Raw genomic sequence first — 14206 nt, forward strand, 5'->3', positions numbered from 1 at the left:
TAAAATAGAGCTTTTTTTGACGATTTTGTTACATTTTGATGCTGATTTGACAAAACATCCCAGTGCTCTTAAAGGAGAAGGAAAGGCTAAAAGTAAGTAAGCTTTATCAGAAAGGTCTATATAAATACACTGTCAAAATTTCCAAGAATGAGGAGAGCACTCATAGATAGCAATTTATGCTGTGATATGTGGAAGTATATATCGGGATAGCGGTGTACCCGTGGAGGATTGGATGCATTCTATTATCAAGCTGAGGCAGTGCGGGGAACGTTCCTAGAAATACAATAAATACACTGTCCTCTGTCAATAGAAACACCACATTTCTGTATCAGACTTCCTGTTTTCAGCTTAAACCTCCAGGGCGTGGGCTTGAGCATGCTCAGTTTGCTCCTCTCTCCCTCCTCCCCTCCCTGCTGTAAACTGAGCCCAGAGCTATGAGTGAGCAGGGAGAGACTCAGGCAGGAAGTGATGTCACACCAAGCTAATATGGCAGCCGCTATCCTAAACAAACAGAGAGCTTCTAGAGCTGTTTAATCTGGTATGGTAAAGCATTCTACAGAATAAATATTAGGGATGCACCAAATCCAGGATTCGGCCTTTTTCAGTAGGATTTGGCCAAATCCTTTTGCCCGGCATATGCAAATTAGGGGCGTGAAATTGCTTAACTTTTTGTCAAAGAACAAGGTAAAAAAAATTTCCCCTTCCCACCCCTGATTTGGATATGCAAATTCAGTTCGGTATTTGGCCGAATCGTTTGTGAAGGATTCGGGTGTTTGGTGAATCTAAAATAGTGGATTTGGTGCATCGCTAATAAATATAGTGTTATAGCTTGCACTATTGTGACTAATTTATTGACAATAAACTGCTTCTGTAGCTTTCCTTCTTCTTTAAAGTCGACGAAACACCTCATAAAAGTGGAAATTTGTTCCAAGCATTTTTGTGGTTTATAATAACCCCCCCCCCCCCCAACAGGGCTCTCTGTACTTTTCTGTAGGGATTCACCGAATCTATTTTGGATTCGGCTGAATCCTTCTCAAAAGATTTGCCCGAATCCAATTTTGCATATGCAAATTAGGGGTGGGAAGGGGAAAAATGTTTTTCTTCCTTGTTTTGTGACAAAAAGTCATGCAATTTCCCTCTCCATCCTTATTTTGCCAAGTACAAGGATTTGGCCGAATCCTGCTGAAAAAGGCCGAATCCTGGATTCAGTGCATCCCTATTTTTCTGTAACAGAAGAGGGCGCTGCTATCTGAAATGCATTATACAAAAATATTGTAAATAGCAAAAGGCCCAGAAGAGCAAGAAATGTTACATACGTGTATCAGGGTGTTTACTTCCCCTTTAAACAAATTATTTTACATCTATAGTGATTTTTTTTTTCTCTGATGTTTTCATACTTGCCAGAAACCAAGAAATATATCCTTTTATATTTGTATAATTAACTGAATGTATTTACCTATGTGGAACCATGCCAGACTTATCAGGTGACCTCTCAAGTAGCCAATTACATTGGACCCCAACTAGGCTCATCAGTAGCACACACTACTACCCATTCGGAGACTAAGTTAATGGGAAAGTAGGGCGTGCGTGCAGAATTGCTTCCTCAAGGGTGTTTAAATGACATGAAGGAAAGGGGGTTGTTAAAGGGATTTTATTAGTCAAAGAGCAGTTTTGTATTTTAGCAGCGTTCTTCTTAATAAGCTCTTATTAAAGGGGAAGATTAGTTGTCGGCCGAATCAGAATCCTTCTGAAAAAGGCCAGATCTCGAACTGAATCCTGGATTCGGTGCATCTCTACTTATAATCAAGGTTTTTTCCCCTATATGTTTTATGTATATTTTTACCCTCACAAGATACAATCGATATGTTGAGCACTTGAGATTCTAATAGGAATGTTCCGGAAATATCCAACCCCCTTGGCTCAGCGATCAGGTCATTTACAGTCTGGCCGCCTGGGTGTCCCGAATGCACAGCAGGAACCTTTGCACAAACATTCTCAGTTGCACTGCCTTCCCCAGGAAGGGACCGTCGGAACAGGAAGTGCACATTAAAAAGATCGCCCCCATGGAAAAAAAAAAAATTCTTACAATGTACAGAAAAAGGAAAGCTCAAATGCTTGTGTTTAAAGTACAGCATCAATAAAACTATAAATGAATAATTTACGTAAGGGCGGAGCTAATTTTTTTCTTGATACTTTTTAGGCAGATATCGGTCGTGCCCGTTTTGGCCTAAACAAATAAATGTTCTCTAACAAGCACTTTTACAATGTATATTGATTTTTATTTATAATTTTCAAGATATCCGCAGTTTTAAACTGCTAATATAATGAATTTGACTATGATAAAATCATTTCTTAAAAAAAAAAAAGGAACAATGTTGCTCTGCTTAAATTGACCAGAGGAACGTCACATGACTATTCTGTGCTCACTGCAGTTAAAAAAGTGCTAATATCTTGAAAACTATTTTTAAAAATGCAAAAGTGCTCAGAAGAGTAAAATCAGAATTATTTCTGTGGTACTGCAACTCCCTGGCACTCCCAAAGGCTGTCTGGGAGTTGTAGTTCAGCAACAGATTATAGAATGAAAGGTTTGACATCCCTAATTTATATATTTCCCAGATACAGGTCCCAACCTCTCCGCCCTCCTCTCTTACCCCACCCCTATTTAATGCCAAATCTTGACCCCAATTACTCATTCTCTCTTTTAGTTCTTCCGCTTTTTTTTTTTTTTTTTAATTTAAAAAAAATGTACCCCCCTATCCCTGATAATTCCAAGAAGTATTCGACGATTGCCAATGTACAGAATCAGATTTTCTTAAGAATGGGAAAATGATAATCTCTATAATTGATATATATTCGCGTATATATCTCTTCTGTATTTTCTGTAAAGCAGAGTTTTCTTCTGTGTTTTTTTGTGTATTCACAAGGTGATATTTGTAATGTTAAAAAAAAAAAAAAAACTATTGGTGATTGAATAAAAATGATAGAAAAAAAAATACTCAAACAGAAAACACTTGAAATTGTGTTTGTGCTTGTGTCTAGAGCGTTCCCTTTGTTACCTCTGTCTCTGTCTATTTATGGTCTTAATAAACCCCGCCCCCTACAAGATTTCTGAAGATGTTCGTATGATTTTGATTTATTCTTTTTGACCCTCCTATGCTTCCTTACTACTTCTTTTACAGTCCCTCTCCTTTTTTTATTTTTATTTTTTTTGTCGTTTCCAGAACTGTTAATAAAAATAAATTTATATTTAACTTCTGGTGGCCAAGATGAATCTTTTGCTAGACCGATAAGTGGCCTAATAAAGAATATTATTGAATCGCCTGTACATAGCTGTAATGAATGCCCTTTTATACATTTATCCTGAGACGCCATATTTGTCACTTACTGGTCACCTGACAGGAAAACACTGTATGTTCCACCTGTAACAGGAAGCAATGTAGGAGTAAAGGACACACCTCTGTCTATTCATTGGCTGATGTAACCTAGCAGGTTTGTGTGTGAGCTTAGTGCCTCCTACATGCCAGGAGGCTGGGCTTAATGCTTAAAGGAGTTGTAAACCTTCAAAACAAATGGAAGAGAGCTCTTCTGAGCACTTTTGCCATTTATTCTTTCTTTTTCTAGGTTTCAGGATGGTTAGTTTTTCTTAAAATGAATTTGAAACATCAGCGCCACCTGCTGGTCATTTCTGCCGACCACACTGGCAGTCGGGAGAAAATTCCAGAAGCAGCAGGAGGTCAGGCGCCTTTTCTGAAATCTCCCAACTGTCAGCTCGGCCAGCAGAAGTGACCAGCAGGTGGCGCGGTCGTTTCACTTTGATCCATTGCTTATTTCTTGAAATAAAGAAAAAACAATAATTGATGTAAAATGCAACAGTTAATTTTATGTTTCCGTTAAAATGTCAGCATTTCCCTTGAGGATTATTCAGTTGGAAAAGATTTCCCCTGGAAAGTATGAAAGTGTTTTGCATATTGTTTTAAGTAAGGGATCTTTCTGTATACAGACCTGCAGTGAGTGGTGGGGATAGTTTCCCTTTAACACATTTTTAGTATTAGCTCATTGTGGCTCCACCCACTATTCCATCACTCTCTTTTTATGTGTCACAATATACACACATGATGCACATGAGGAACACCCTATAATACCTCCTTCAATAACCTCTGTGCCCTGAGCTCTAACGTGCCCTTCCTTGTGCCATCTTCCAACATGGTGGCATGAAACCTACAGGAAATGATGTGCATGTCAATCAACAACCAATGGGAAAGGGACACTCTTTACTTTGTACTTTGGGCTGAAAATATGGGGTGAAGAGGCCATTTATATGCCGGAAGAACCTCCCTAAACAAAGAAGGGCACCTGTTGGCAGTATACAATGACCCCGGTGGGATGACAACTGTTCAGCAGCCATACTTGCCCGATACCATTGTGACTGGGTCGTAGAATTATAGCTCAGAGGTTTTCAGGTGACACCTACCAAAATAAATTCAGTGCAAGAATTGGGATTGGATTTTGGTGGTTGTGTTGCTGTTGGTACTGAGTGCTCCTTCCTGCCTGATGTCTATACCATTACCCCTCATCACTGACCTCCTCTGCTGCCCTTCTGTTGTCTAATCCTCGCTCTATTGGTGCTCCAGAGAGCATTGTTAAACATTGGGGGTTGGTCACATGTTATTTTGGTTAAAATGGGGTTTATCTGTATCGTATCAGATGAATCCTTCAGCCATGAATAAGGAGGCACGAGCCAACAAAACCTACAGGCTCATAATAAACACGATCATCTTCTGGGGAGGCTTTGTGTCCTGGTGGGGAAGGTTAACACTAACCCTATCTGAGTAGTAGCTGAAAGGTTTGCTAACCACAGAACTAATCAGAACCTGTTTCTATGGGCTCCCCAGTCCCTCAGAGAAGATCCAGGAACAATGAGAATTTATTTTACTCTACCTCCACCAATACATCCATGATGGACTCCCTAGTGGAGCAGAGCCACGTCCCACCAGACAGTATCTCATCCAAGCATTAGTAAAGCTGATTCATTCCAGGTCTGGACTGGCAATCCGTGGGTTCTGGCAGGGGCATAACAAGTGTGTGACGGGTCCCCCCCCACCAGAAAAACTTTTGGCGCGCCCGCAACCCAAACCTGTACGCAACCCCCAAGGAGGGGGATTCGAAAGTTAAAGAGGAAGCAGACCACACGGTCCAGGCCCCCTTTTGCCTGGGATGGGTCTGCTTCCTCTATGGTTAAGGTGGCCATAGATGTAGAGATCCACTAGTTTGGCGATGTCTCCAAATGAGCGGATCTCATCCCGATATGCCCACATTGAGGTGGGCAATATCGGGCTGATCCGATCGTGGGCCCTAGGGCCCAACGATTGGATCAGAATGAAGGCTATACGGGCGGTCCGATCGCAGGACCACATAAACGTATAGATGCAGCCGTGATCCAACGGGATTTTTTTATCTGCCGATCGAGATCTGGCCAACTTTGGGCCAGATATCCATCGGGGAAGCCTGTCGGATGACTCCCCACATGGGCCAAGAAGCTGCCAACTCGGTCTGTCACAGCTTTTATCGGCCCGTGTATGGGGCCTTTACACCACTAGGTTCCAGCAAATGCCAGAGGGGCTGCTGTAAGATGTCTTAGACGGTCACTATTTAGTGGGCTGGCCACATCATCTTCTAAAATTCCTGCCTAATGCCTCTGCTCCCACCTTTTGACTGTCCTCCTCTGCTGCCCTTATTTTCTCTTATACTTCCTTGCTTAAAGGGATTCTGTCATGATTTTTATGGTGTCATTTTTATTTCTAAATGACACTGTTTACACTGCAAATAATTCACTCTACAATATAAAATTTCATTCCTAAACCAACAAGTGTATTTAGTTGTAATATTGGTGTGTAGGTGCATCTCAGGTCATTTTGCCTGGTCATGTGCTTTCAGAAAGAGCCAGCACTTTAGGATGGAACTGCTTTCTGGCAGGCTGCTGTTTTTCCTTCTCAATGTAACTGAATGTGTCTCAGTGGGACCTGGATTTTACTATTGAGTGCTGTTCTTAGATCTACCAGGCAGCTGTTATCTTGTGTTAGGGAGCTGTTATCTGGTTACCTTCCCATTGTTCTGTTGTTAGGCTGCTGGGGGTGAAGGGGGGGTGATATCATTCCAACTTGCAGTACAGCAGTAAAGAGTGACTGAAGTTTTTCAGAGCACAAGTCACATGACTGGGGGCAGCTGGGAAACTAACAATATGTCTAGCTAAAAGTTCAGCATTCGTATAACAGTACTAATCCAAGCTGTCCCATGGCAGCTTCCATCTTGGATCTTGTTAGGCTGCCTAATGCACTCCAGTGGCACCGCACATGCTCAGTGTGCTCTGGGCTGATGTTGAAAAGTTGAGCTTAGGGGTCATCAGAAATTAGCCAAACATTAGGGAATAAAATGAGGTTACATCCATCATAGAAGCTGGTGCTGAATATTGAATTCTGGTTTCTGTTCTGCCATGTAATATCAATCTGAATTAATTGTCAATCAGCCTCGTATTGTGACCTTTGCACTGTATATATACTGTATATATATATACGTTCAGGTAAGTGACAGGAGCCCAGGTTACTGCTATAATAAGGCAGAATAAATACAATATATATTATTTGATGCCCTGTGCATGGCTTTTAATACCCGCTTGCGAGAAACCTAATGGTTCAGGAGTGATGCCAGCAATAATATCAGACATTTGATGCCTTTTTGTGGTGCCTCTGTATCTATAATTCCTGTAAATAAACAGGTTTTGGGAACAAGTTGGGATGGAAGTTCATTTCAGAAGCGTAACATTGTACATGCAGCTATAATAGTCTAACTGCACCCTCTGCTGGACACAAGACACAGCCCCACACAGGTCACTGCTTTACTCTCTTTACACTTTGTAATTTACATTCGTTTTCGGCAGTCTGGTTGCTAGGATCCAAATTCCCCTAGCAACCATACATTGATTTGAATAAGAGACTGGAATATGAATAGGAGAGGCCTGAATAGAAAGAGGAGTAATAAAAAGTAGCGATAATTGTATCCTTACAGAGTATTTGCTTTTAAATTGGGTCAGTGACCCCCAATTGAAAGCTGAAAGGAGTCAGAAGAAGAAGGCAAGTAATTGATAAACTATAAAAAAGAAAAAATGAAGACCCATTGAAAAGGGGATTAGAATTAACCATTTTATAACATACGAAACGTTAATGTAAAGGTGAACCACCCCTTTAAAGGATAAATAAACCTTAAAAACAAGTGAATGTAAAATTGATGAGGGGGGCTATTCTAAGCACTTTTGCAATGTACATTCATTATTTATTTTCTTTTTATTCCAAAATATTAAGGGATACGTGTACTGTTTATTAGAAAGAAAGAGGCTGCTTACTCTGCTTAGGAAAGATTTGAGAAAGGTTTCTTATTTTATTCCTGATCAGAAGAACATCAGAGCAGCCTCTTTCTTTCTCCTGACAACTTCCTTGACTACTTGCTGGTCAGACTGGTGGGAAACTGACCAGCAGGTGGCGCTGTTGTAACAAAATTCATTCATATTAACAGTACATGTATCCCTTAATATCTTGGAATGAAAAATAAATAAATAATGAATGTACATTGCAAAAGTGCTTAGAATAGAACCCTCGTCAATTTTACATTCACTTATTTTCAAGGTTTACTTATCCTTTAAAGGCATTCTGCATGGTTGCCCAGAAAATCAGACAGTAACCGTTGCACTGGGGCCCTCCTTGCACCACACCTGCCCCCTCTCCTTATTGACCCAGAGTCTTATAATACCCCATGGGATACTACTGCTCCCCCGAAAGTTCTGCCACTAGAAATGATTTGCCATTGAGGCACAGACAATGTGGATTTAATACGTTTTTGGCTTTGAAGGGGGAATGGTGGCAACTCTAGATGAAAAAGTAGTTGCTCTGGGCTCCCAACATTATGGGTATTGAATAAAAACTACAATAATCATATTTTCTTATTATCTACATTAAAGATGTAAAATGTTCAGGGGAGGGGCAAAGGCAGAGAGACGGCCTATCATGGGCTTTAGGTGCTGAATCATCTTGTACCCACAGGACCAGCCCAGGGCCCACCAGGATTTTCAATGTTACTCTTGGGGTCTAGTCCAATCAGGACCTCCCATTGTAACTCCCATCATCCCACTAGAAGACTGCATAACTCCCGACTGTCCTGTTTTTTGTGGGACAGTCCCGATTTTGACAGCCCAACCTGCAGTCCCGGATTGTTACTTAATGTCCTGACTTTCTCTTTGATCCTCTGCACTGAACAGCCAGATAAAGATACAACGTTTCTAACTTAATCGGCTTTAGGTAGAGAGCCCAGAATAGATACTTTTGTTACAATTTAAGATAAGCAAAGAAACAATTGTAACAATTTAAGATAAGCAGGTCTCTTGGGGGGGAAACTGTGACTTGCAGCCTAAAGGGCAATTCACCTTCATTAGCAAAACTGTAATAACACATAAAAACCACAGAAATGTGTTCAAACTTTCATAACCTGCCAAATTTTGTAAAATGGACATGGTAATTAGGGGGGGTGGTCACAAAAATGGGCGTGGACAAAAAATGGTGCTGCGCTCCACAAATCTTTTTGTCCCTGTTTCTGTTTCCAAAATGTTGGGAGGTATGCAGACTGCACATGCCCAGTTTTGGAATTTCAGCCAATTCTTGCACTGCCTTACATATATAACGATATGTATGATTGACCCCCATTAATTCAATTCCAGTTTCACAAGGGTGACCTGGTTATCCTGGCACTGCCCCCAATATTCCCAATTATATGTAATAATAATATTCCTGGTTCCAAATAGGCAGGGTGGATGGATGTGGCCCCCACCAGACCACATTCATGTTAGAGCCACAAAAAAGTCTCCAAAATTGTCCCCAAGTGGCCCAATAGGCAGGAGGTGCTGCATCTACTCAGGGTCACATGTCTATGAGGTCCCCAGTACAGTTCCACCGCTCTCCTGTATAAACATGGAGCTACTGAGATAAACCATCATGAAACAAAAAAAACAGATTAAATATTAACATGTGATGATGTTTAAGAGCTGAACACGTTCCAGAAACAAGGATTATACCATATTGGCCAATAGATTAGAGGGAGGAGAACTGGGTTGGTAGAACAACATCAGAGCTGGACAACGGCACCAAAACTAAATGAAGAAAAGGGACTTTTCATAGGGAACATCAAGCAGAGACCTAGATTATAAAGTCAAGGTCAGCCAGGTCAGTGTACCCTCAAAAAATACACCAGCAACCCTATAATAGTAGCCTCTGTGTTAGAGCAGAGGGTCTCCAACCTTTATTACCCATGAGCAAAGAGTTGAGGAGCAACACAAACAAGTTCCTGGGTGGTTCAATAAGGGCTGTGATTGGCTATTTGGTAGCCCCTAGGTGGACTGGCAGCCTACAGGAGACTCTGTTTGGCAGTACATCTGTTTTGTGGGTGTAGACGATGTGATGTTAGATGAATAATATTGTACCTTTGTCTAACCCACCAATAACCAAGCCTTAGGTTTTCAGTTTGGCTTAGTCATGCCAGTAATCTAGGGGATCTCACCTAAGGGTTGCCAGGTTGGCGGTTTTCCAGCCAAATTGGGCTACTAATTTAAAGGCCAAGCGGGTTTTGAAAGTACAAAGTAGACAAGGTACAGATTTGGGCCACTTTTTTCGCCTGTGGCTGGTGTGTACTTTGGAAACCAGCCAAAGTTTTTTCTTGCCCAAATGTGCCAAGCCTGCTTCTCCCACTGCATGTTGGGTAATGTAGTTTTTCTTGAACAATTTCCCGATTGCCGAGTTTAATGTAAGACTACAATACCCAGCATGCAATGCGACTGACTGGTGTAGAAGTCGGGAATTGTCAGATTTTGGGCTCTGTACCCCAGTCTCCCGTCCCTCTGAAGCATTCCTGCATTTTTCAGTGAATTTTCTCAATTTCAGACAACTTTGGGGAAAAAATCTGCTGGCCACCAAAATGTCTAGAGGTTGAGCTGCTTTACCAATATTTATTGAAATTGTATATGTATTAGGGCCTTATATTACCTCCTGGGCCCCCTCTGTAGTTACTCCTCTGGTGATGGACGAATCTGTCCCATTTTGCTTCATGCAAAATATGCGAAACAGTGAAAATTTGAAAAATGCGTATTTTCACATATATTCATTAATTTTTTTCATTGCACAAATAGTGCTATTTTGGGGCTACTTTTAATGTGCCCATTGGCTAGTTTTGGGCTGGTTTTGTAGCTGACTCTGACTGGTTTTGAAAATTAGACCTGGGCTCACCCCCAAATGATGAGTGTGTTCCTGGAGGAATCAAGTGGTCTCCTGGAGTTGGCCCTGGGCATGTAGCAGTGATATGACTCATGGATACTGAGAACATTGCAGCAGATGACCCAGTACAAATACATGATTTCAGAGGATTCCCAGTACAAATACATGATTTCAGAGGTTTCCCAGTTTAAATACATAATGACCGAGGTTTCCCAGTATAAATGCATGATTTCAGAGGTTTCCCTGCACAAATACATGATTTCAGAGGTTTCCCAGTATAAATGCAAGATTTCAGAGGTTTGCCAATATAAAAACATGATTTCAGAGGTTTCCCAGTATAAATACATGATTTCAGAGGTTTACCTGTATAAATAAATGATTTCAGACGTTTCCCTGTTAATTACATTATTTCAGAGGTTTCCCAGTATAAATACATGATTTCAGAGGTTTTCCAATATAAATACATGATTTCAGAAGTTTTACAGTATAAATGCATGATTTCAGAGGTTTCTAAAATAAAAAAATGATTTCAGAGGTTTACCTGTATAAATACATGATTTCAGAAGTTTCCCTGTATAATTACATTATTTCAGAGGTTTCCCAGTACAAATACATGATTTCAGAGGTTTTACGGTATAAATGCATGATTTCAGAGGTTTTCCCGTATAAATACATGATTTCAGAGGTTTCCCAGTTTAAATACATAATGTCCGAGGTTTCCCAGTATAAATGCATGATTTCAGAGGTTTCCCTGCACAAATACATGATTTCAGAGGTTTCCCAGTATAAATGCAAGATTTCAGAGGTTTGCCAATATAAAAACATGATTTCAGAGGTTTCCCAGTATAAATACATGATTTCAGAGGTTTACCTGTATAAATAAATGATTTCAGACGTTTCCCTGTTAATTACATTATTTCAGAGGTTTCCCAGTATAAATACATGATTTCAGAGGTTTTCCAATATAAATACATGATTTCAGAATTTTTTAAAATAAAAAAAAAATATTTCAGAGGTTTCCCTGTATAATTACATTATTTCAGAGCTTTCCCAGTACAAATACATGATTTCAGAGGTTTTCCAGTAAAAATACATGATTTCAGAGGTTTCCCAGTATAAATACATGATTGCAGAGGTTTACCTGTATAAATACATGATTTCAGAAGTTTCCCTGTATAATTACATTATTTCAGAGGTTTCCCAGTACAAATACATTATTTCAGATGTTTCCCAGTAGAAATACATGATTTCAGAGGTTTCCCAGTATAAATACATGATTTCAGAGGTTTACCTGTATAAATACATGATTTCAGAAGTTTCCCTGTATAATTACATTATTTCAGAGGTTTCCCAGTATAAATACATGATTTCAGAGGTTTTACGGTATAAATGCATGATTTTAGAGGTTTTCCCGTATAAATACATGATTTCAGAGGTTTTCCAGTATAATTACATTATTTCAGAGGTTTCCCAGTATAATTACATTATTTCAGAGGTTTTCCAGTATAAATACATTATTTCAGAAGTTTTTAAAATAAAATAAAAATATTTCAGAGGTTTCCCAGTATAGATGCAGACAATAATAGAGAAATAAGCCTCCCTATAAACACTGGGGCATGTATCCTCCTAATCACACATCCATCTCCATGTCATTGACAACATCAGATAAAGCAGCTTGTTATTCCCCGGTGCTGAGAATGTTCCAGTTGGGGCTCTCAGGCAGCCAATAGTTTTCCTGCATACGGAGATGACATCATAAGCACAAGCCAATGACATTGGAGATCTTTGATCCCAGGCCCGGCCAGTAGATAGGATCAAGGAAGAGTTTGGTTGGTATCACAATATCACTGATTATTAGTAATAAACACTGCCTTTGAGACCATTAAGCCCTGATTAAGGTCCTGGGAGATAAGAAGCAGTGACATGTGCTTGTTATTATTCTAAGGACGACCTTCAGAGGAACAGCAGCCCATAAACCCACAATATGTTTTATACCTACAGAGACCAGTGCACCTTCTCAGGTGGGGACGGGAATATACAGAGACCGACTGATCCTCAAGCTGAAAGAAATGGAATTGTGTAGCCTTGAAACATATTTATATATATCTATATCTATAGGCTGGGAGTTATTATCACTCAGCAGCAGATAAAGGGCTGAATATTGCGATTCCCTTGCACTCTGCCCCAGTACAGGGAGATCATGTGTATTTGGATGGAATTCCGCTCCTTGTGTAACAAATTGCAGATAATGAACTGATAACTGGTATTAAACTCAACTGAAATACTTTTTATTCTCATGGTAACATTCTCACCACTTACTTTACTCTATTCCCCGGGCGCATAAAAGGGAATCTGTCATTAATAAAAGGGGTTGTTCATCTTTAAATTAAATATGATGTAGAGAGGGATATTCTGAGACAATTTGCAATTGGTTTTCATTTTTTACTGTTTGTGGTTTTTGACTTATTTAGCTTTTTATTCAGCACTTCAGCCATCTGGTCGCTAGGGTCCAAATTCCCCTAGCAACCATGCACTGATTTGAATAAGAGACTGGAATAGGAATAGGAGAGGCCTGAATACAAAGAGGAATCATAAAAAGTAGCAATAACAATACATTTGTAGCCTTACAGAGCATTTGTTTTTAGATGGGGTCAGTGACTGGAAAGAGTCAGAAGAAGAAGGCAAATAATTTAAAAACGATAAAAAATAGACTAATTGAAAAGCTGCTTAAAATAGCCATTAACCATTAACCATAAAGAAGGCAGCAGCGCTGCCTTGCTTTATGGTTGTTACCCCAAGGATTAGAACAAGCTTCAGTGTTGGCTCACACTTATCATTAGAGTGCACACTTGTTAATATCCCTTCTGGGAATCCTGGATATAAAGAGTTTCCATTAATGCCCCATTTGACTAGCAACATGCCACACCCATTGCAGTGCTAGGCCACACCCACTTCAGTATAATGGCATTATATAATGGCAGTACAAAATGGAAATGAGATGGTGGCCTGCCTGCTAGTGATACAATGGCTATTTCGGCAAAGTTATGTTCTACCAAATAATATGGAACAGAAAACTATTTTCAGATAATCCTTGATCCCACCTCTTTGGTTCTTTAGACAATGGTGGGTAGAAGAAACAATGTTCATCATATAATTCTCAGAATAAAGCCGCCTGGATAAAGAACTCCTCCTTATCTGTAAGTGAAGGATAAAGATAACAGTGGCTCATTTATCTCTTTTCACCTGCTCATACCAACGAGAATGAGGGGGAGGAAGTAAGGAGGGAACATAGTCAAAAAGGAAACATCCAGTTTAAAGGGATACTGTCATCAGTTAATAGTGCTGCTCCAGCAGAATTCTGCACTGAAACCCTTTTCTCAAAAAAGCAAACAGAATTTTTTAGATTTAATTTTGAAATCTGACATAGGGCTAGACATATTGTCAGTTTCCCAGCTGCCTCCAGTCATGTGACTTGTGCTCTGATCAGTGAAGTTTATATCACCCCAATAGTAAAATCCAGGTCCCATCGAGACACATTCAGTTACATTGAGTAGGAGAAACAACAGCCTGCCAGAAAGCAGTTCCATGACCAGGCAAAATGAGCTGAGATGCACCTACACACCAATATTACAACTAAATACACTTGCTGGTTCAGGAATGAAATTTTATATTGTAGAGTGAATTATTTGCAGTGTAAACAGTGTCATTTAGAGAAGTAGAAGTCCTTTTTCTTAGGAACATACTGTAAGTGGATATCAGAGTATTTATAGAGAGTCCTTGTTCGATACAGAAGGAGATCTGGACTCTGAGTCACCAGCGCCGGGCTTCTTATCACCTGGAAGGGTTAATAACATCTCCCAGCAATAAAGATACATAGAGAAACAGCAGCGTAAACTGAT

The 14206-nt window shown here is 40.0% G+C and overlaps 1 long non-coding RNA gene across 1 annotated transcript; it reads left to right on the forward strand.

Moving 5' to 3' along the window:
* The first annotated feature begins 1045 nt into the window (after positions 1-1045).
* On the forward strand, positions 1046-3251 carry LOC121395809. Its single transcript, XR_005962695.1, has 2 exons — positions 1046-1077; positions 1725-3251. It is a non-coding gene; the product is annotated as an uncharacterized LOC121395809 (long non-coding RNA).
* The last annotated feature ends 10955 nt before the right edge of the window (positions 3252-14206 follow it).

The sequence above is a fragment of the Xenopus laevis genome, chromosome 7L, assembly GCF_017654675.1.
Source record: "Xenopus laevis strain J_2021 chromosome 7L, Xenopus_laevis_v10.1, whole genome shotgun sequence".
NCBI classification, from domain to species: Eukaryota; Metazoa; Chordata; class Amphibia; order Anura; family Pipidae; genus Xenopus; species Xenopus laevis.